General features: G+C 34.9%; 1 long non-coding RNA gene across 4 annotated transcripts; it reads right to left on the bottom strand.

Moving 5' to 3' along the window:
* Positions 1–267: 267 nt before the first annotated feature.
* LOC135198394 (uncharacterized) lies at positions 268–23764 on the bottom strand. Of its 4 annotated transcripts, none has more exons than XR_010310793.1 (5): positions 23715–23764; positions 5016–5160; positions 4701–4800; positions 4125–4222; positions 268–520 (listed from the first exon to the last, which is right to left on the bottom strand). It is a non-coding gene; the product is annotated as an uncharacterized LOC135198394 (long non-coding RNA). The 4 variants fall into 4 exon arrangements; XR_010310792.1 differs by having other exon boundaries at positions 23635–23732; XR_010310790.1 differs by lacking the exon at positions 23715–23764 and adding an exon at positions 18990–19112.
* Between the last annotated feature and the right edge of the window lie 592 nt (positions 23765–24356).

Here is a 24356-nt window from a genome sequence, read left to right as displayed (position 1 = left end):
CATGGTTATCAACCTTAATTGTCTAACACAACTGGAAGCACTTGTTGGCACCAACGAGAACACAAATCAGCTCTCTACATACTTAGTGGAATGGCAGACCAAATGAACAACAGGCTTTTCTGTAAATGCAATGCAAGACCTATATTTCAAACTCTTTGGTCACTTCTTGACAAAGAATTATGCGGCATCTGATGAAGCTGGAAGGATGGTGGGGAGTGAAAAGGGGGGAGGGGGAAGGGGGGAGGGGGGGAGAGGGGGAGGGGGAGGGAATGCGGGAGAAGCTGACAAAAGGGAGACGCCTCGGTTATATGAACGTTGAACATAAGTTTTCTTCAATCTTCTCCATTTCGTCGTAGAGGCAAAGTTGGATACGATAAGTATCCTTCAATCTAATCCATTTTGACGCAGAGGTAAAGTTGAATATGAGATGTATTCTTCGTCTCCATTCGTCGTAGAGGCAGAGTTGAATATGAGAAGTATTCTTCAATTTTCTCTATTTCGTCCCGAAGGTAAAGATAACCTGGAGATAAAAAAAATTTATAGTAAAGGCAAAAGAACTCCTAGGAATGTTGCCTACCTCATAAAACACTTTAGCCAAATATTCCTTGGTTATCACGTCGCCCCTGAGAGAGAGAGAGAGAGAGAGAGAGAGAGAGAGAGAGAGAGAGAGAGAGAGAGAGAGAGAGAGAGAGAGAGAGAGAGAGCTTAAAATTGCGGGATCACTACAAAAGGTAAGTAACTTTGCATATATAGTAATTATGTTTTGAAGATATAGAGGAACCAGAATATCAAAATTACAATCAAAATGTTGCTTAGGGAAGAATGGGACATCCCCTTATGTCCAGATGTTGCACCATTTAAGTTTCATTAGGGCAAATTAAGAGTTCAAAAAAGTGATTGAGGGCTTCACAAAAACCAAGATATGAGATATTACCAATACCCACTATTTAGAAGATGGAATCACACAGGAGTTCTTACAATGCTTAACTTAATACCCACTTTATTTAGAAGATGGAAATCACACATTTCTTACAATGTAAGTGAATCATGCATGATTAACTCAATAACCACTATTTAGAAGATGGAAATCACAAAAGTTCTTGCAATATTTGTAAGTGGCTCCATGAGAATTCAACCTTACTTAAAACACCCAACTTATGAAACAAGGAATAAGTGGTAATTGCTATTACTAGACCTAAAACTGAATAGCTAAATTATATTAAGTATGAATCTCTCTCATAGCGCTGGCCCTAACATTTTGACATCTTGCAACCTTTTCTCTATAACCCGTTGTCCACGGAGGGCTGTTTTCTACGGCGTTACATATTCTTCATAGCTTTGGAGTGGTTTCTACGAAAATGGAGAAGTTTCAGTAACATGAAAGAATACAAAGAATACAAAGGCTGATAAGGGAAACGCCTGCAATGACCTTAGCTCAAGTGATTTTGCAAAGTACAGAGGACTCAATCGCTTGCTAAGGATTCGCGTAAATTAAGAACTTGAAAAGGCAATGAAGACAGATTTAATTTAAAGTTAAAAAAAAGTATGATAAAGTAAAAACTTCCAAGTATCAACAAAAGATATGAAAAGACTGAGGAAGTGACCAAGCAGTAATTACGTCAAACATTTAGAAAACTGAATAGACTATCTTGGCATAAAAAAAACTTACATTATCTACTTCAGTTCATCAAAGGGAAAAAATTAAGTTGATAAAGATTATTAACCCATAAGAAATTGCAAATATAACTACTTCTTACCTGTTCAGTATTAAAAGCTCACAGCGAATAAATTCTGAAGCTGGATTTTAATACTTGAAAGGAGGAAAACTGTTGTGCTGGATTATAACCACTTGAAATTTCCCAGTAGCAAAAGCTAATGACTATTTGGCATTGTCAAAATGCTGATGTATCACGCGAGTATAGTCTAAGCTACCCCTTTCAGTGAAATAGTATTCCCGATTTGACGTAAAGGTTGGGGGGTGGGGGGCGGGGGAAATTCGAAAATGTTTAAACCTAGTTAATGGCCTTCTTAAGTTTCTTCCATTCTTAATATTCAAGTTTTGAATATTAAGAATTATAAATCACAACAGGAGACATCAGAATGTCGATAAAAAAAATAACCAGGTGGGGCATGACCAAGATTAGGTTGGAAACCACCGCTACATACTGACGTCAGTAGTTTATACGATGTCAAAGGCAATGAATAAGTACTTCATACACACTTCAGCAAATTAAAAATACAAAAATGTCGGTACAATTCAAACAGAAGGTAAGATTTATTTAGTACTTTTCGACTAGTCAATTCCTTTCCATGTCTTTCATTTCTATGCACAATAGCTTCGTGTCGCAGGGAATGAGTGGATCCCAACCTGAGGATTCTTAGGAAGGATTCTAAGGATATGGAGGTGGGGGGAGGGGATACACATCCTATTAAACAATACCTCGAGCTTCGTTAATTAACACTTTTTCAACTCAGATTTTTCTAATCTAATCTGTCCTACGCGTTGCGCGCTGTAGCCTTCTTTATGCAAGTATATAACATTTATGTATACTACTTTTATACTATTGTACATATCCTCGTACATACCGCTGTCAACTATGGGTTGGGCATTGACGGTTACTATTACGGAAACGGGCCGCGTTCCTCTTACGGAAACAGGGTACAGAGTATGAAGTAAGAGCACTGTATAAAAATACACTGAACAAGCAGAATAAGTCAAGATCGTAATTACAACGTCTGTCTACACTGTCCACAATTTCCACTTACTCAGCCATATTCAACTTGCGTAACCCAGCACTACAATGTCGCCTTGCATAGTGACAGTCATATCGAGAGAATGTACGATTTAGGGAAAAGGTCAAGGATGGGACTTAAAGAGGTCATTCATCTCTGAAACGTTGGCAATAAGAAGGTTTGAAAGGCATAAAAGGAAGGAAAATCTCAGTTGAAGAAAATAAGATGGAGCTAAGAATATGGATGGAGGTACAGTAAAATGAAAGAAAATGGGTTCGAAAGAGAATCTGCAGAACCGTAAGTAATGCCTTCAGTGCACCACTTGAGGTGTACTGACGGCAACACCCTCCTAAGAGGGTAACAATCAAAACTCATTCCATGTCAGAAAAATTGATTTAATGATAAAAAAAAAATTTTCTCCAAGCCGGACAGTCAAGTAAAAAGTGAATTTCATGCTGCACTTCACAGCATCCACAAAGTTAACGCGACTAGAGATAATTATCCAGTTAACTAAATATTTATCATTACCGTGGTTTACGAGACATGGCTCTATTTCAAATAATTGGGACAAATATGATTTTCGCGCCCGAACTACTCTTAATTAAATGTTTCCAAGTATCAGCAATGATCGTGTGTGTGTGTGTGTGTGTGTGTGTGTGTGTGTGTGTGTGTGTGTGTGTGTGTGAGAGAGAGAGAGAGAGAGAGAGAGAGAGAGAGAGAGAGAGAGAGAGAGAGAGAAAGTTTTAGGTCAGGGCGAACAGCACAATAAGTGTATGCACTACTCTTGCTAAGCAACCGTCTTTTTACATGTGCCAATAACGGGATACGAAAGAGACTTACGGAGGAATTACAATTCAAAGGAAACATTACAAAAACAAGTAACAGGACTTGTTCATAAGTATGGGTGGAGGATGCAGGGGAGAGGTGAAATAACTAAAAATGATCTTGACTACAAAGATGGTTTTAAAAACTAATTAAGATCCTGAATGACTACGATTTCTAAATAAATTTTGACAGACTTCAAATCGTAATCAAATGCAAAGGAAAATTAATAACTTAAGATACTTAAGGGTAGGAGGGAAGGCTCCGTTTATGTATGAACTGGGTACGTATATATAAAAAACTATTATAAGTTTAAGGCTAAACATACGACAGACTGTTAGACAAAAGTATGACCAATAGAACAGACCCAACCCCAAAATTACGTTTTATGAAATTGAGAAACTATGCTAAATATCTTACTGAAACTAGCCTCAACAACACCAAAATTATCTTTTGAGTTTGACCTAAGAAAAACAAAACATAAAGCAACCTAAGTTAGGAAACGCAAAACCTCACTTGACTATGCACTTAGTTATCTCGTAAATGTAGAACCTTTCTTGTATAGTTACCTGAAAAACTAGTGGTTATCTTGTTCCATCCCCTAACAACCGATCCTCTCCTACTCTTGCTTGGCCTTCATTAAGTTCTTCGTTCTTTCTAGTTATGTCTGGAAAAGTACGCATTGCGGTTAAGTCTTCTTAAAGCACTTCCTAATCATCCAAGTCACGCTTGGCAGTTACTAATTTACGTTAATTAAAAAATAAACGTTATTCATTTCACTTCCACCTTCTGCCTTTCCTCCTTGAAATGTACATCCATTCTGGATAGCAATTTAGCATTTAATACTTAATATTGAAGATTTATTAAACTAAGGCCTAAAGAGGCTAGTCAAAATTCTGTGCTTACAAAAAAGTAAATAAAAATGAATAAAATAAACTAAGGATATGGAAATAGATAATTTAGTAAATCAAAGGCTAACTAAGTGTTGGATGTTTTAAAATGATTTGTCTAACTGTACTGCCCAAGGGATTAATCTGTAATCATTCATTGAACTAATTCAATCAAAATCAATTTTCTCAAGTGTTTCAAGCTCTCTAACTCCTTGGTACTTTAAGAAAAGGTGTAGGAATTTCATCTTTAAATACCTTGAATGTCCAAAAGTTTAACCGATTCTTTTAACTGCCATCATCAGCCGTTATGAAAAAACTGCAGAGGAAGAAGTGGTGATTTGAAGTTCGAACAGTCCTGTAAAATAGGGTACATTAGAGAGGGATATTCACAAAAAAAGAAATTGAATTAGTTTATATTCAAAATAATAAACTTTAAACTAAATATATTTCGAATCTACATTGACAAAAGAGCTTAGTTGTAATGTCATTAGCTTGAGATGTTGAAAGCCGAGTCTAGGTACACAAATTCAAACTTAGGTTGCCAATAAGAAGTTTTCCCCACCAATTTACCTGCCATTATGTTTTATCAGCAGCAGCCAAGTTAAGCATCTAATAGGTTTCATCCTTGATAACATCTTCACGCTTCCCTAACCCCTGTAAGGGTCCTTCAGGGATTGTTATGATATAGGACACTATAGGTCTTCAGAACGGCCTCCTGTCAAAGGAAATTAAGAGTACAGGCTGCTTCGATTTTGCAGAAATCAGTTTGTCAAAGGAATTACCTCATTAAAAAGTATATTTTTATAATAAAACAGTTTTACTAGTACTTACCCAGTAATTATACAGCTGTAGTTTCTACCTGTAGAAACTACAGTTGTATAATTACTGGGTAAGTTACAATAAAAAGACATTTTTATAAAGTTTTATTAGTATTTACCCATTAATTATACAGCTGTAGTTTCTACCCGAGTAAAAACTACAGTTGTATGATTACTGTGTAAGTTACACTAATAAAAATGATATTTTTATGATATATAGCTGCAGTTTCTACCGGAGTAGAAACTACAGTTGTATAATTACTGGGTAAGTTACAGTAATAAAAATTATATTTAACACAAGTTTCCTTTCGACAAGCGAATCTGGTAAAAGATATTTTAAATATTCAAGCTATGTAGAGTTGGGAATTTTGTCTGCCATAGATTATATTGCAATTTCGATACAGTAATATTCCTTTCGGGCCATCAAAGGAAAACTGGTACTTGGCTAACTTTGCTGACTAGGTCGTTTAATTCTACAACTAACTCCTTTTGACACTTGAAAGTGATCAATAAACAGTGACCAAACAAAAGTGCAACTTGTTACTTTTGATACAGTACATCGTTATGCCTGTATTATAATAAAAAAAATGAATTGACTTCCTACCCTGAAATAATTATTCACCTCGAAGTCTCTCCACTTCTTAATAAAACATTTGCGTTAATTTCAGACGCATTCTTACCTACCTATACGTGACATACATGGTTATACTTTACACCTTGTTATATCGAGCATATTCTATTATCTATCAGTTATTTTTCAGAATAACCATTGGTCCAATTAACACATAACCAATACTCTCCCAATTTATTCTTAAAATTTTTGCTAATTTCTAAGAAGGTAAAATCAGAGAACAATTTCGGTGGACAAGCGTAAACCGAACAAAACATCCGTGTAGAGAGAGAGAGAGAGAGAGAGAGAAGAGAGAGAGAGAGGAGAGAGAGAGAGAGAGAAGACTGGAGCGAGAGAGAGAGAGAGAGAGAGAGAGAGGAGAGACTGGAGCGAGTTATAGCAGAGAGAGACCCCTTACAGACCTTACAGTTCGTTCGGGTTGCCCCAGGTCCCTCAGTGTGAGGCACCTCTAATGTCTACCAGAGAGTTGCTAGTACATCTTCCGGTATATTTTGCATCTTCCAATCTTGGATGGTCTGGGATGCAGTTTAGATATTTGTCGAGCTTATTCTTAAACACATCTACGCTCACTCCTGATATACTCCTCAGATGAGCTGGCAACGCATTGAATAGACGCTGCATTATCGATGCTGGTGCATAGTGGATTAATGTCCTGTGTGCTTTCCTTATTTTTCCTGGTATAGTTTTGGGCACTATTAATCTACCTCTGCTTGTTCTTTCTGATATTTTTAGTTCCATGATGTTTTCTGCTATTCCTTCTATCTGTTTCCATGCCTGAATTATCATGTAGCGTTCTCTTCTCCTTTCTAGACTATATAATTTTAAGGATTGTAGTCTTTCCCAGTAGTCAAGGTCCTTAACTTCTTCTATTCTAGCTGTAAAGGACCATTGTACACACACTATTTGTGCAATATCCTTTTGATAATGTGGGTACCATATATTGCAATATTCAAGTGGACTACGAACATATGTTTTATAAAGCATAATCATGTTTTCAGCTTTTCTTGTTTTGAAGTGCCGTAACAACATTCCCATTTTTGCTTTACATTTTACCAACAGAATTGCTATTTGATCATTGCATAACGTTCCTATTCATCATCACACCAAGGTCTTTAATTGCTTCCTTATTTGTGATTGTCTCATTATTAGGTTCCCTATATGCATATAGCTTTCCTTCTCTGTCTCCATAATTCATTGATTCAAATTTATCAAAGTTAAATACCATCCTATTTACCTCTGCCCAATCATATACTTTAAGGTCTCTTTGTAGAGCGTTCCTATCTTCATCACATGTAATTTCTCTACTTATTCTTGTGTCATCAGCGAAACTACTCACTACCGAATCCTTAACATTACTGTCTATGTCTTCAATCATAATAACAAACAGTATTGCAGCTAACACCGTACCTTGTGGCACACCGGATATTACCTTGGCTTCATCCAATTTCTCATCGTTTGCAATAACTATCTGTTTTCTGTTGTGTAAAAATTCTTTTAACCATCTTCCTACTTTATCCACGATATTGTGTTTTCTAATTTTCTTCGCTAATATATTATGGTCTACCTTGTCAAAAGCTTTTGCAAAGTCTAGATAAACCACATCTGTTTCATTTCCGCTTTTCATATTTTTGAATATGTTCTCACGGTGGACTAACAGTTGGGTTTGTGTACTTTTTCCGGGTACGAAACCATGTTGTCCTATATTAAACAAGTTATTTTTTATTAAATGTTTCATAATATTTTTCTTCATTACCCTTTTATACACTTTCATAATATGTGATGTTAGACTCACAGGCCTATAATTACTTGCCTCTAGTCTTGATCCACTTTTGAAAGTAGGGGTGATATATGCTAATTTGTGCTCATCACAAATCTTGCCTGTATCTACACTATCTTAATAATATTGCAAGTGGCTTTGCGATAGAATGAACTACTTTCTTTAACAAAATAGCAGGAACTCCATCAGGCCCTGCAGCAGCTCCATTTTTAATTTCATTAATTGCCTGCACAATATCAGCTTCATTAATTTCTATGTCAGCTAAATATTCACTATTTTTGTCCCTTACTTCTATATCATTATCTTCATTATCTACTTCTAGGGTGTTGAATTCTCTCTCTTATATCGTTCTGCCAGTATGTTGCAAATTTCCTTTTTTTCATTTGTTAATCTCCCTTCAATTCTTAGAGGGCCTATTTCTATTCTTCTTTTATTCATCTTTTTTGTGTATGAGTATAATAGTTTGGGGGTTTTCTTGATATTTATTAGGGTTTTTTCTTCCAAGTCCCGTTTTTCATTTTCTTTTGATTGTATAATCTTTTGTTCTGCATTTTCTATCTTACTTTTTAGTTCTATAACTTTCCATGCATTTTTTTTTCTTTTGCAAGACCTTTTTTCCACTTTCTGATTTTCTGGAACAAGATCCTTCTGTCTCTTGGTATGCATGACTGATGTTTACTTTTCTTCTTCAGTATATATTTATCCACTATTTTCTCTATTTTATATAATATCTCCGTATTTACCCTTATGTCATCACTTACGAAAATGTTATCTCAATCTTTGTTTAATTCTTCATTTATTTCTGACCATTTTATATTTTTACTGTAGAAGTTGTATTTTCCATATACTTCCCACTTTTTCATTTCTTGCTTATCTCTGTTTTCACTTGCTTTGGAATTGACTGTTAATTCTATGACATTATGGTCTGAAATACTCCCATTAGAAACTTATTTCTTTAACATAATTCACCTCGTTCACAAATACTAGGTCTAAAGTATTTTCCTTTCTTGTTGGCAGGTGATTTATTTGTTGAATGTTGTATTCTAGTAGCATATCTAATAGCTTTTCGAATTGTCTCTTATCTTCTGCACTACTATTACTCTCTTTTTTATATGTATAAGTACAACCACAATCTCCTATTCGTTCTTTCCAGTCTACGAAAGGAAAGTTGAAGTCACCAGATAGGAGAATAGTCCAGTCCTTGTGATTTCTACATATATCATCCAATTTTTCTATTATTAAGTCAAACTCTTTAGTATTAGGAGGTCTATATATTACTATGTTCATTAATTTTTCAGATTCAAATTCTACTGCTATTAGTTCATTCTGAGTTACTATATTTCTCATATATTTTTCCTTTTTTTTTTTGTCTTTCCAATATATTGCGATTCCCCCTTGATTCCTATTTTTTCTATCTGATCTATAAGTTTGGAACCCTTTTATTTGATCATCATTCCCAGTCTCTTGGGAATACCAGGTTTCACTTATATTCATTATATCTATTTTTTTTCAATTTGGGTTAGTTCTTCTAAGTACTCTATTTTTCTTTTTGAGTTACTCGTAACTAAACCCTGCGCATTCATCACTATGATGGTTTGCGTGTTTTCTCCTTCATTTAACATTGGTAGTAATAAGGATTTTCCCAGGTCTCTTTCCTGTTCTGGTATGTTGTTCTGTTTTTCATTTCCAGAAATTCTGACATTTTAAAAATCCAACTTTTCCATAAATAATTTGATCTTCCTTCAAATCATAATTATTCAATTTTGTGTTCTGAATCTGGCAATTTTCTCCACGATTTCTCGCAATATCCTCTTGCATAATAAATACAGTTATTATCTCTTGAGTAGAATTTTGGAGCTGATGCTTTGAAATTTTTTGCTGACATCTCTGCATATCTCGTTGATGGCTTGCTTTTTTCTTTTACCTGATATTCTTTATTCCTCTCTTTATTTGTTTCTTTCTTATCTTGGATTTTATTACTAGATTGATTATTTGATTATGATTCATGGCTACAGGGTGCATATACATATTTACATTTTTTGTCGAACTTACATCCTTTTCCTTCTTTTAGGTTTTTGCATATTTTTGGATGCAGATCTCTGCAATCATCCTCATAGCCATCTAGGTATGCACATTTACCATAGATTTCATAGTTGTGACATACCTTAGGATGTTTGTAGTAACATCTTTCTCCAAATCTGCAATTCCCTCTTTTCAAAAGGTTGCAGACTGTCTTTTTTTGTCTATTTTTTCCTCTTTCCCGTCATTGTGTAGATCTGGGTAGAGCCTCTTCGGGATTTTCTTTTGTGTTGTCATATCGTAATTTATTTCTTTCGTAAGTATTGCTGCTTTATTGCCTCAATATGTCAGTATCAATGAGTATCTCTGCATCCATACCTTTTTATCCTTGTTCTTTGTTTTCCTTCCTTATTTTTTCTGTCATTTCAGTTTTGTTTACTTCTCTTCCGTTTTCCTCCTCTTCTTCTTCCTCCTCTTCTTCATCCTCAACTATTTGTACATTCAATCTTGATTTAATAACATTGTCTATCCATGATAGACATGTTGAACAAAATATTCTTGTATCTTTTCTCATATCTTGCATTACCTCCAGCACATTGTGGATGGGTTGGAATGTTGCATGCAGCACATTTTCTGATTAGGTTTTGTGGATTAACTATGCTAATAACTACCACCTTACACAGTTTTGCATGCCTTTTGGGACATTCTTTTTCCCTAATGCATCAAATTAGGATATTCACAACGGTTCACCTTATTTCATTTTCCCCTTTGTCGGAACTATGTTGGTTTATGTATATTTTCTTTATGAGTCTCTTGACCACTTGGATTTTATTTGGAACTTCTTCAATTATTTTCAAGATGTTTTCAGTTGATTTGTTCCAGTTAGAAGGATTATATTCTTCTAATATATCTATGAGAGAGAGAGAGAGAGAGAGAGAGAGAGAGAGAGATCGTGGTAGGTTGGAGCAAGTTATAGCACAGAGAGAGAGAGGAGAGGAGAAGAGAGAGGAGAGTATTCTTTAGCGAGAGGGAGAGAAGACAGGAGAAAGAGAGAGAGATAGAGAGAGAGAGAGGCGTGGTAGGTGGAGCAAGTTATAGTCGTGGTAGGTTGGAGCAAGTTATAGCACAGAGAGAGAGAGAGAGAGAGAGAGAGAGAGAGAGAGAGAGAGGTCTGGTAGAGCAAGTTATAGCGAGAGAGAGAGAGAGAGAGAGAGAGGAGAGAGAGTAGGTTGGAGCAATTATAGCAGGAGAGAGAGAGAGAGAGAGAGAGAGAGAGAGAGAGAGAGAGAGAGAGAGCACCAAATACTTAACTTCCAGTATGCCTTGCTAGACAGGTTTCTGTAACAATGCCTAGCAAATGAACAATTCAACTACATAAAAATGTAAACATTGAAATATACCATTCATCTCGATACTCTCAAGGAATCAAGGCTGTGCATATCGTTAACTAAAATCATAGAGTTTTCGTGACTCAAGTGAAGCATGAAACTTAATTTTCAACAAAACTAGTTAACTGTCGAGGTTAGGTTAACGTGAAAAATATTAAATGGGTAATTTTTCATAGATAGTGACCCCCACGTATTTTAACCCGGTACGTAAATATCCACCTTTTACGGCATGTTTGTTCATTAAAATCCCATTGGGATGACCATGAAAAACAAAAGACTGTAAATATAAAAGAAAATGACCCCAAAGAAATGTTAAGTCCTTGATAACTACTCTAGAAAACTCTAGTGGAGGGGGGGGGGGTGTTGCTTTTCAGTATCTGATAAGACCCTCAATTGGCTGGTTTTATTAATATATAGTCTCCTTACCGTTTTCCGAAAACACAAATTCAATGGCGACAGACTTTATGCAACTTTGATTTAATCTGTTAGATTAAGCTGGAATTTACTTGCGTCTAATATGCAAGTCTCCTTACGGCTTTCCAAAAAAATTCAATATCAATAGACTGATTGTGCAAATTTTACTTTGTTAAAAATGTAGAAAATTATTTACGCTTAAAATTAAGTCATAAGTACGCCGTTACGCAGCGCCAAGATATATCGTAAGGCAATACACGCGCGAATCTCCTATACATTTCATTACAATCCCTGTCCGAAGCTTAGTGAATACCAGATATTTCTGATTATGAAGCAAATGTAACGCTAATATCACCATTATTAGTTAAATCATTGAAAACAACTATTACTGACAGCTTACTATTTGGCGGAAATCCAAGTCTCCAATATGACAGACGACCCGTAATGCTAGGTTAACCAATCGTTCGCAACCAATTCTGGGAGGGCGGGGGGGGGGGGGGGGGGGGGGGGGGGTGGTGAGGGGGGGGGGGGGGGGGGTGGATGGGGGGGCGGTGGGAGGGCGGGGGGTGGGGGTGTTAATTGCCGTCCAAGCTACTTTATCATAGCAATCAGAAAAGAAAGTTTTCAATTATTTTTTCATTCAACCGGTGCAAAAAAAATAAATAAATAAATAAAGGGGAAAATAAAATAATGACCAATGGTGACTGCTCACGCCAGCCACAGGTGCTGGGCCATCAACAAATCAGAAGTTATAATATATTTGTGTTATTTTTCGGTCGAAACAGCAACAAAACCCATCTATGCATCTATGGCAACCCTTCTCTAAAGTCTAAGGTTATACATACGATCGAGACAAAACAAAGGTTTTGCTACCGAGTGACATCTGAGCTGAGCTGCTAAACTTTCAGTGATATTTTCTTCATCTTTACAATATGCTCAAATGTCAGTTACGTAATATATAAATGAGGTTCAACTTATAGTAATAAATTGATTCTCGCAACTTCCCACAAAGTTCTTAGCGTCACTCACGAACACACAAATCTGAAATGTCAAAATGGTCGGTGGTGGCTTCAGGGACAAGGTGGTTCTTGGTCAGGGACCTCCTCCTCGGGCCACAAATCCGGATACTTAGCCGTATGTTTGACAGAATAAGTATGGACACAAACCCTTCTGTCGATTCCCACTCCTATTCATTAGAAGCAACAATTGTCGATAAAATAACCATGGACCGGAAGTAAAGGGGAAGATAGCCGCCAAACCCAAAAAATCAACCGATCTGTAATGCATCATGCTGTGATCGGAAATAAGGTATTTCTATATAAGCATTCCGCATAACCGCATCGTTCGTCCCAGCGAATACGAAAGCCACCAGGAATTGGGGCGTCAAATGTATTTCGCCGTGTTTAGTACGAGCCCCTGGGGGTTATTACAGCCGTCCGAATAAATATTACTTAAAATTCTTGTTCAAGGGGTGAAACTGCACAGAAAAACCGCAACTGCCAGTCTAGGCCGCCGCGGAATAGTAATATAGATCTACCAAAATCCATAATTGGGTATATGAGCACGGCTGTATTTATCAAAATAACTGGTAAAAAATTTGAGCTTTCGATCGCATTTACGCGACGGTCCTCTTCAGTCGTCGTGCACACAGTACAAAGCTCTTACAATAATGTATCATGATCAATACAGCCTTCCTCAATATACATAACTGGATTTCCACTTAACAATTAAAGTGTTCATAGCTGATAAATTACGCGAAGGCTAAAGTAATGCTTAACTTCTGTAGTATGCAACAAAAAATCGTACACCAAAACCCTAACATTACTTAAGGGGCTTTACTAATGTTTGTATTTTAATTACAGCCCTACTTAATATACATAACTGAATTTTCACTTTAAACTTTATAGTTGATAAGTTACGTTATGGATTAATTAATATTTAACTTCTGTAATATGCAACAAAAAATCGCACCCCAAAACTAACATTACTCAGTGGTCCTTACTAATAATTTTTGTATTTTCATACAGCCTTACTCAATATACGTAACTGGATTTTCACTTATTAACAATGGAAGTGTTTATAGTTGATAAATTACGTAGAGGATTAAGTAATGCTTAACTTGCGTAGTATGCAACGAAAATTCGTACACCAAAACTAACATTACTTAGGGGGCCTTACTAATGATGTTTGTATTTTGATAAATACAACCTTACTCATACGTAACTGGATTATTTATTAACAATGAAGTGTTTATAGTTGTAAATTACGTTAAGGATTAAGTAATGCTTAACTTCTTAATGAAAAAGTTAATAGCTGATAAATTACGTTAAGGATTAAGTAATGCTTAACTTGATAAAAATGTTTATAGCTGATAAATTACGTCAAAGATTAAGTAATGCTTAACTTGCGTAGTATGCAACAAAATATTGTACGCCAAAACTATCATTGGGGGTGGGGGTGGGGGGGCTTACAAATATCGCCTACCGCCATCACGGGACATTCTGGTACAATCTTACTAGTTTTATGAAACTAGTATCCAAACCTCTCCTATATTCCAATAGAGGTTATATAAGCAGCCATGTGGTGGTGGTGGTGGTGGTGGTATATTTCCCCACAAAACCATTCCACTCTGGGGTCCGGGGGTGGCACCCTTTTCCATACTTAGCCAACAAATTATTACACTACATACGTACGGATGTGACCTTTATTCAGATTTACCCGATGTAGAATTACCGGAATTAAGACTCACTTAACTTTCAACTTTCTGTAACAATGAAATCTTTTCCATATTTAGCCAAAAAATTGTTACACTACATACGTACGGATGTGACCTTTATCTAAATTTACCCTCTGTAGAATGACCGAAATCTGAGTGTCTCACTTTTCACTTTTAAAACTTCAACAATGAAACTAACAGCATGACATCGAGCATGTATTGCCGCTTCCTGTCCGCTACAGCTTCATTAATTCGTAACTTAAACCCTATCTCCGGTCCAAATTCACAGCAAACTCTGGTTTTGTCAAGGTTTTGTTAAACCAGGGAATAAGTGGCGTAAATTAATGCACTATATGCAATTTTAAGAGAAATTTTGGTTCCGCTCTAAAATTAGGACTCAAAACTGTCAGAAAAGGTATTTGGCCCCCATCTGAAATGAGGGCGACCTTAAGTTAGGACTAGATACTCAAAAAAGGTAATTCTAGACTAACTCAGCACGGAGTACATCGAACGTTCCCGTAATTACGACAGCCACCAGGGATTGGGGCGTCAAATTTTTAAGTCGTGTTTAGTACTAGCCCCAAAAAAGGACGATAAATTCCTAATAACCCAAATACTATAGGAAACTAACACTGAAATACCCGACGCGGAGTTATGAGATCTACCCAAACTTAAAAAACCACAGATTTATGGTATTACTAAAAACACCTGTCAAAAGAACCTAATACTTATGGTAGAAAAAAAACGCTAAAATAATTTGAGACTTATGATATCAATGAAAATACATGACATAACCTGAAACTTATGGTAGGAACAATGGAAAAACCTAAGACTTTGGTAGGACTGAGAAAACCTCTTTAATACAAAACTCTTGGAAGGACAAAAAAAACCTGTTAAAAACCTAAGTTATGGTAGGAGTGAAACCACCTACGATTTATATTAAGACTTAAAATTCCTTTTAAAAAACTCCGTAACTTTATGGTGGCACTGAAAACACGTCAAAAAATAAACCAGGACTTATGGTAGCCAAAAATAGAAAAACTGACTTACGGTAGCAAAAAAGAGAAAAAAAAAACAGGACTTACGATAGCAAAATAGAAAAAAATAGGACTTACGGTAGCAAAAAAGAAAAAAACTAGGACCTACAGTAAAAAAACTAGAAAAAAGGACGGCTACAGGTAGCAAAATAGAAAAAAACTAGGACATACGGTAGCAAAAAAGAAAAAAAACTAGGACTTACGGTAGCAAAAAAAAAAACAAAAAAACTAGGACTACGGTAGCAAAAAAAAAAAAAAAAAAAAAAACTAGGACTTACGGTAGCAAAAAAGAAAAAAAAAAAACTAGGACTTACGGTAGCAAAAAAAAAAAAAAAAAAAAAACTAGGACTTACGGTAGCAAAAAAGAAAAAAAAAAAACTAGGACTTACAGTAGCAAAAAAAAAAACCCAAAAGAAACTAGGACTTAAGGTAGTAAAAAAGAAAAAAACTAGGACTTACGGTAGCAAAAGAGAAAAAACTGACTTACGGTAGCAAAAAAGAGAAAAAAAAACAGGACTTACGATAGCAAAAAAGAAAAAAACTAGGACTTACAGTATCGAAAAAGAAAAAACTAGGACATACAGTAGCAAAAAAAGAAAAAAACTACGTTACGATAGCAAAAAAGATAAAAACTAGGACTTACAGTGCAAAAAATAAAAAACTAGGGACTTATGGTAGCAAAAAAGAAAAAACTAGGACTTAGGAAGCAAAAAAGAAAAAAACTAGGACTTACGGTAGCAAAAAAGGAAAAAACTAGGAATACAGTAAGCAAAAAAGAAAAAAAAACTACGACTTACGATAGCAAAAAAGGATAAAAACTAGGACTTACAGTTGCAAAAAATAAAAAACTAGGACTTATGGTAGCAAAAAAGAAAAAACTAGGACTACGGAGTAGAAAAGAAAAACATAGGACTTACAGTAGCAAAAAGAAAAAACTAGGACTTACAGTAGCAAAAAAAAGGAAAAACGAAAAAAACTAGGACTTACGGTAGCAAAAAAGAAAAAAAACTAGGACTTACAGTAGCAAAAAAGAAAAAAAACTAGGACTTATGGGAGCAAAAAAGAAAAGGATGTACGGTAGCAAAAAGGAAAAAAAAAACTAGGACTTATGGTAGCAAAAACAAAAAGAAAAAAAACTATGGAACTTACGGTAGCAAAAAAGAAAAAACTAGGACTTACGGCAGCAAAAAAGAAAAAAAAAAACTAGGAGTTATAGTAGCAAAAAAGAAAAAACTAGGACTTACGGTAGCAAAAAAAAAAAAAAAAAAAACTAGGACTTACGGTAGCAAAAAAAGAAAAAACTAGGACTTACGGTAGCAAAAAAGAAAAAAAAACCAGGAGTTATGGTAGCAAAAAAGAAAAAAACTAGGACTTACGGTAGCCAAAAAAAACCCAAAAAACTAGGACTTACGGTAGCCAAAAAAAAAAACTAGGACTTACGTTAGCAAAAAAAAAAGAAAAAAAAGCAGGACTTACGGTAGCAAAAAGAAAAAAGAAAAAAAAAACAGGACTTACGGTAGCCAAAAAAAAAACAAAAAAAACTAGGACTTACGGTAGCCAAAAAAAAAAAACTAGGACTTACGGTAGCCAAAAAAAAAAGAAAAAAAAAGCAGGACTTACGGTAGCAAAAAAAGAAAAAAAAAGTAGGACTTACGGTAGCAAAATAGAAAAAAAACTAGGACTTACGGTAGCAGAAGAAAAAATTAGGACTTACGGTAGCAAAAAGAAATAACTGACTAACGGTAGCAAAAAAGAGAAAAAAACAGTACTTACGATAGCAAAATAAAAAAAAATAGGACTACGGTAGCAAAAAAGAAAAAAAAAACTAGGTCCTAAGGTAGCAAAAAAGAAAAAACTAGGACTTAAACAGTATTTCCCCCGAAAAAACCCGGTCCCAAAAAAAACCAAAACTCGGAAGTTATGGTAGGGGAAAAAAGCAAAAAAAACACTAGGACTTACGGTCGCCAAAAAACTCGGGCCCCAAAAAAAACATCGGCCTTACCGGTAAGCAAAAAAGTCCCCAAAAAAAAACTAGGACTTACGGTAGCAAAAAGAAAAGAACTCGGGACTACCCCTGGTTTAAGCAAAAAAGAAAAACTGACTTACGGTTTTCTGCCCCCCCCACAAAAAGAAAATAAAAAAAAACAGGGACTACGATAGGAAAATAGAAAAAAAACTAGGACTACAGTAGCCAAAAACAGAAAAAAAACTAAGGACGTACGGTAGCAAAAACGAAAAAAAAACAGGACTTACAGTAGCAAAAAAGAAAGAAAGTAGGACTTACGGTAGCAAAAAAAAAAAAATAAATAACTAGGACTTACGTTAGCAAAAAAAAAAATAAATAAAATAACTAGGACTTACGGTAGCAAAAAAAAAAAAAAAAAAAAAAAAAAACTAGGACTTATGGTAGCAAAAAGAAAACACACTGACTTACGGTAGCAAAATAGAAAAAAACGACTTACGGTAGAAAAAAGAAAAAAACTAGGACTTACAGTAGCAAAAAAGAGAAAAAACTAGGACTTACAGTAGCAAAAAAGAAAAAAAATAGGACTTACGGTAGCAAAAAAGAAAAAAAAAAAAAACAGGACTTTCGGTAGCAAAAAAGAAAAAAAAACTGACTTACGGTAGTAAAAAAAACAACAACTAAGACTTACAGTAGCAAAAAAAAAAAAAAAAAAAAAACGACTTACAGTAGCAAAAAAAAAAAAAAAAAAAAAAAAACATCGAACTTGTGGTATCAAAAAAGAAGAAAAAAAAGACTAGGACTTGCGGTAGAAAAAAAAACTAGGACTTACGGTAGCAAAAAAGAAAAAACTAGGACTTATGGTAGCAAAAAAAAAAAAAGGACTAGGACTTACAGTAGCAAAAAGAAAAAAAAACTAGGACTTACGGTAGCAAAAAAAAGAAAAAAAACTAGGACTTCCGGTAGCAAAAAAGAAAAAACTAGGACTAACGGTAGCAAAAAAGAAAATAACTAGGACTTACGGTAGCAGAAAAAAAAAACTAGGACTTACGGTATCAGAAAAGAAAAAACTAGACTACGGTATCAAAAAAGAACAAACTAGGACTTACTAAAGTGAAAAGAAAAAAACTAGGACTTACGGTAGCAAAAAAGAAAAAAACTAGGACTTACGGAAGTAAAAAAGAAAAAACTAGGACTTGATGGTAGCAAAAAAGAAAAAGAAAAAACTAGGACTTACAGTAGCAAAAGAGAAAAAAAACTAGGACTTACAGTAGCAAAAAAAGAAAAAAAACTAGGACTTACGGTAACAAATAAGAAAAAAAAACTAGGAAGTACAGATGCAACAAATTAAGACTAGGAATTACAGAGCAAAAAAAAAAAAAAAAAAAAATTACATGGTAGCAAAAAAGAAAATGACGTACAGCAGCAAAAAAGGAAAAAAAAACAAAACTAGGACTTACGGCAGCAAAAAAGAAAAAAAAACTGGGACTTACGGTAGCAAAAAAAAAAAAAGAAAAAAAAAGGACTTAAAAACACTTAATTGCTTTAACCTTTCTCTGTTCGCTGCGAATTCACGACACTATACATATAACGATGCATTATAAGCCTAAAGAGATTGTTTATTAGTGTTAAAGACACGGCTAAAAACAGTTTGGGAGCCTTAAATAATTCGCCACTACTTCCAGGCTCTTGAAACCTAAGCCTACAATGACACTGAAAATAACCTAAGCTTTATATATTATTTAAAATACATTAAAAACACCAAACGTTTAGATAAAAACCAATGTCTGCCTTGGAAAGACAATGGCTCGAGCTCGGGCAAAATAACACCATTTTAATCACAAAAAAACCAAAACTATTTCGGGTACTTTCATCTTGAAACTTCTTTCCTCTTCTAAAGCAGATGTCAAATGTTTTCAAACAATAACAGGGCGCCCAATCGTCCCCTTTCAAACACGGAGAGAACACATACTGCCAAGGAGTCTGGAGAAGGATAGTATTTTTCTACCATGTCAAGGAATCTGGAGAGAGACGTATTTTTCAATTTCAAATTCAAAAAATTTATTGACAAACAAAAAGTATTTTTCAACTGTGTCAAGGAGTCTGGAGAATCAAGGAGTCTGGGAGAAGGACAAATTTTTCTACCATGTCAAGGAATTATTATTTAATAAATTTATTACGCCCAAAGACGTCAAAACAAAGTTACATATTGTTGTTTCTTCCGCGTTTGGCGAAAGACTGGTTTGTCTTTTCTTCTGACGACTGTAGTTCGTAAGCATTACTGGTTCCTTCTTTTCTTTTCTTCTCTCCTATGTTGTATCTTAGTAGAGTGGTTCTTCTTAGAATAAAGGAGATGATTCAAAGGTATAAGTTGATAACATACAACAACTTTATTTCTCAACTCCATTACAAGAGAGATAGTTCGGTCATGAGGACCGTTCCGTTTGATCACTAGAAATGAACTGAATACTTAGAGCATCACGTCGATAGCGAATACTAGCTCTATCTCAGCGATTCACATAAAAAACATATGTAGTCCGCGGTCGGAAGTTACAAGTTTCCGGCGCAGGTTAACAGGTCAACCGCTTCCCATGGAAGGTGTTATGAAAAAGTTGACAAAGATATAAATCGATGATGTTTTCAAAGAAACTTAAACCAGGCTACTGCAGGCATTGCACCGCGTGATCTAGATTTGTCTTAGTCACGGTATGGACGCTCCTAATTCACCAATGACCCCTCAGGTCATGGATTCTATTTCAGATATGTAATTATCTGTTTCAAAACATGTATTTATTACATTAGGCTCGGACAGCTACCATTCAAGCCTTGAATAACAAAAAGTTACTTTAAACATGGTTTCTTAGGAGTGTGCTCGTAACATATGTTTAGATATAATCATAACAAGTGATTAAATGTATAAAAAGGTTCTGTTACATACCCTTTTTGGACATAATCATAAATAAAGAGAAATGCATGGAAAATATAGATCCATGTTTGATAATGATGATTATTGGGTACCAAAAAACTAGGACTTACGGTAACAAATAAGAAAAAAAACTAGGACTTACAGTAGCAAAAAAGAAAAAAAAAAAAAAAAACTAGGACTTACGGTAACAAATAAGAAAAAAAAACTAGGACTTACAGTAGCAAAAAAGAAAAAAAAAAGAAAAAAAAACTAGGACTTACGGTAACAAATAAGAAAAAAAATACTAGGACTTACAGTAGCAAAAAAGAAAAAAAAACTAGGACTTATGGTAGCAAAAAAGAAAATGACGTACAGCAGCAAAAAAGGAAAAAAAAAAAAAAAAAAAAACTAGGACTTACGGTAGCAAAAAAGAGAAAAAAACTGGGACTACGGTAGACAAAAAGAAAGAAAGAAAAAAAGGACTTTTGGTAGCAAAAAAAGAGAAAAAATAACTTGGACTTTCTCGACAGGATAGGCTTTAGAAAAAAAAAACTAGGACAAAACGGACTCGGTAGCAAAAAAGAAAAAAAAATAGGACTTTCGGTAGAAACAAAAAAGAAAAAAAAACTAGGACTTACGGCAAAAAAACAAAAAAGAAAAAACTAGACTATGGTATCAAAAAAAGAAAAAACTAGGGACTTATGGTAGCAAAAAGAAAAAACTAGACTTACGGTAGCAAAAAAGAAAAAAAAACTGGACTTAAGGTAGCAAAAAAGAAAAAAAAACTTGACTTACGGTAGCAAAAAAAAAAAAAAAAAAAAAAAAACCAGCTTACGGTAGCAAAAAAAGAAAAAAAAACTAGGACTTACCGTAGGCAAAAACAAAAAACTAGAACTTACGGTAACAAAAAAAAAAAAAAAAAAAAAAAAAAAAAAAACTTGGACTTACAGTAGCAAAAAAAAAAAAAAAAAAAAAAAAAAAAAAAAAAAAGGAATTTTAATTTTGGTAGCAAACAAAGAAAAAAAGAAAAACTAGGTCCTAAGGTAGCAAAAGACAAAAAAAAATAATAGGACTTTCGGTAGCAAAAAAAAAAAAAAAAAAACTAGGACTTACGGTAGCAAAAAAGAAAAAAAACAACTAGGACTTATGGTAGCAAAAAAGAAAAAAAAACTAGGACTTACGGTAGCAAAAAAGAAAAAAAAAAGCTAGGACTTATGGTAGCAAAAAAGAGAAAAAAAGGAAAAAAAAAGGTAAATTACAGTTTCAACCATTATGGGAAAAACTGGAATAATAATATTTTTGTTGCATCAGAAATAATGTAGTTCCAACGGATTTAACATTTATTTTGACTGCAAAACCATCCGATTTAGAGATTTACTATGTAATTGGAGTTAAAAAAAAAAACGAGTTTTTCCAGAAAAGGTAAATGGTCCAGGAGAAGGCCGCATCCGTTTTTCAAGTATTAACGACGAAAAACGGCAACAAACGACCAGATTGGTGTTACACATCACATAGAAACATGAGGAAATGAAAAAAAAAAGAAACTAAGAGTTACTCTTACACACAAAATCTAAGCATAAACCTACTACTTCAATTATGGGGGATCCCAGTGGGAAGCGGGGTTTTTGGGTGGGGGGAGGAGGAGAAAAGTGATTTTCGGGGCACTACCGAACCTAATACAACCACCTAACCTTACCTAGGGCCCTGTACCCCTACCTAGGCCTAGCGGGGGGGTGGCGGGGGCTCCGCCCCCCCTGCGACCCCCCCTTAAGGCCATACCCAACATCCATCAAATCAAATCCAAAGTGATGGTACTGCTGTATACATCGTTATACTACCACCATTATAATATACTCTAGAAATTAATGAAGCTTACCTTAAACTGTTGGTTGATAAAGATGTGCTGCTGCTTTGAGGAAAACGTGAAGCCGTTGCAAGGTTCCTTGACATGCAACTTAAAGTAGGAAGTAGCCAGGTACCCGACGACCACATTGCACTGCAAACAATTGGTAGGAAATCGAAGGTCTGTCAAAATTAATGCCAGAAGGGCAGCCACTGCCTCTGCCATAGCTACAAGAAGACAAAATGCCGTTTTTTTGCTTAATTATTAGAGTATTCAGTCAAACAAGGATAGCAGTGGACACTAGACAGGTAACTTTTTTACTCCGATGAAATGCTAGTGAAACTTAGTTTTCGACTAAAGTCGTTCGTAATTGGTTATGAAACCCGTGACGTCATAACGATGTCACACCTCTCAGCCAATCAATGAGTAACTGGAACTGCTTTTGTTTGCGTAAGAAAGTACGTTAGAGGGCTCATTAAAAGTAAACATTACCATAGAGGAAACACCTCTCCCGACTTAGGAAAAATTCGAGGTAAAACTAAATTTTTTTTTTTCTCTGTAAGTATGCATTAGCGACAATAATGTATTGAGAAGAAGTGTTTTTGTTATCACGTGCTTTACTCGGGAAAAATATCAATATAATAGATTTTCCCATAATGGTTGAAACTGTAATAATACAAAACAAAAAACTAGGACTTATGGATAGCAAAAAAATAAAAAAAACTAGGACTACCGTAGCAAAAAAAAAAAAAAAAAAAAAAAAACTGGACTACAGTAGCAAAAAAAAAAAAAAAAAAAACTAGGACTGACGGTAGGAAAAAAAAACTAGGACTTATGTTAGCAAAAAGACTGATTACGGAAGCAAAAAAAAAAAAAAATAGGACTTACGTTACGGTAGCAAAAAAAAAAAAAAACTAGGACTTGTAAGGACATGAAAAACCACCTAAGCCTCATGGTCGAAAAAACACATTTACACACCAGTGATATGAACAAGTTTGAAGGAATTCCTTTATAATGTTTTTTCGAAAACACTTCACTCGGCAGACATTAACAGTTCATTTTTTCCTTGTCAGAATTGGTAATAACTAGTTTAACGAAAAGGCCAATCTGGGTTGCAGAGACGGAACTCACTTCAAAAGTCACGTATGAAGAATTTTCGTTGTTTAAATCCAATAAAGCCTACCTTACTTTGTATTTGAAAGTTTACTACGATGCTCAGATAACTGCTATGTTTAATTGTCAATGGACGAACACATACTAGCGAGAGATTTTTTTACGTTCCAGAAAATGACAATGGTAACGTGACGTTATTTGCAGCCTGTCTTAACACTACATAAATTTTCAGGAAAATTTTCAAAATAGAAGTCATACGTTAACATCCTTGCATGACATATCCACATTGTAGCCTCAACCTCTGCAACTTAAAAACACTTAATTGCTTTAACCTTTCTCTGTTCGCTGCGAATTCACGACACTATACATATAACGAATGCATTATAAGCCTAAGAGATTGTTTATTAGTGTTAAAAGACACGGCTAAAAAACAGTTTGGGAGCCTTAAATAATTCGCCACTACTTCCAGGCTCTTGAAACCTAAGCCTACAATGACAACTGAAAATAACCTAAGCTTTATATATTATTAAAATACATTAAAAACACCAAACGTTTAGATAAAAACCAATGTCTGCCTTGGAAAGACGATGGCTCGAGCAAAATAACACCATTTTAATCACAAAAAACCAAAACTATTTCGGGTACTTTCATCTTGAAACTTCTTTCCTCTTCTAAAGTAGACTGTCAAATGTTTTCAAACAAAAACAGGGCGCCCAATCGTCCCCTTTCAAACACGGAGAGAACACATACTGCCAAGGAGTCTGGAGAAGGATAGTATTTTTCTACCATGTCAAGGAATCTGGAGAGAGACCGTATTTTTCAATTTCAAATTCAAAAAATTTATTGACAAACAAAAAGTATTTTTCAACTGTGTCAAGGAGTCTGGAGAATCAAGGAGTCTGGAGAAGGACAAATTTTCTACCATGTCAAGGAATTATTATTTAATAAATTTATTACGCCCAAAGACGTCAAACAAAGTTACATATGTTGTTTCTTCCGCTTTGGCGAAAGACTGGTTGTCTTTTCTTACGACTGTAGTTCGTAAGCATTACTGGTTCCTTCTTTTCTTCTCTCCTATGTTGTATCTTAGTAGAGTGGTTCTTCTTAGAATAAAGGAGATGATTCAAACAGATAAGTTGATAACAGTACAACAACTTTATTTCTCAACTCCATTACAAGAGAGATAGTTCGGTCATGAGACCGTTCCGTTTGATCACTAGAAATGAACTGAATACTTAGAGCATCACGTCGATAGCGATACATTAGCTATCTCAGCGATTCACATAA

This window comes from Macrobrachium nipponense, chromosome 22 (assembly GCF_015104395.2).
Source record: "Macrobrachium nipponense isolate FS-2020 chromosome 22, ASM1510439v2, whole genome shotgun sequence".
Lineage (NCBI taxonomy): Eukaryota > Metazoa > Arthropoda > Malacostraca > Decapoda > Palaemonidae > Macrobrachium > Macrobrachium nipponense.
The sequence above is the reverse complement of the archived record's forward strand: the minus strand, read 5'-3'. Positions and strand labels throughout refer to the sequence as shown.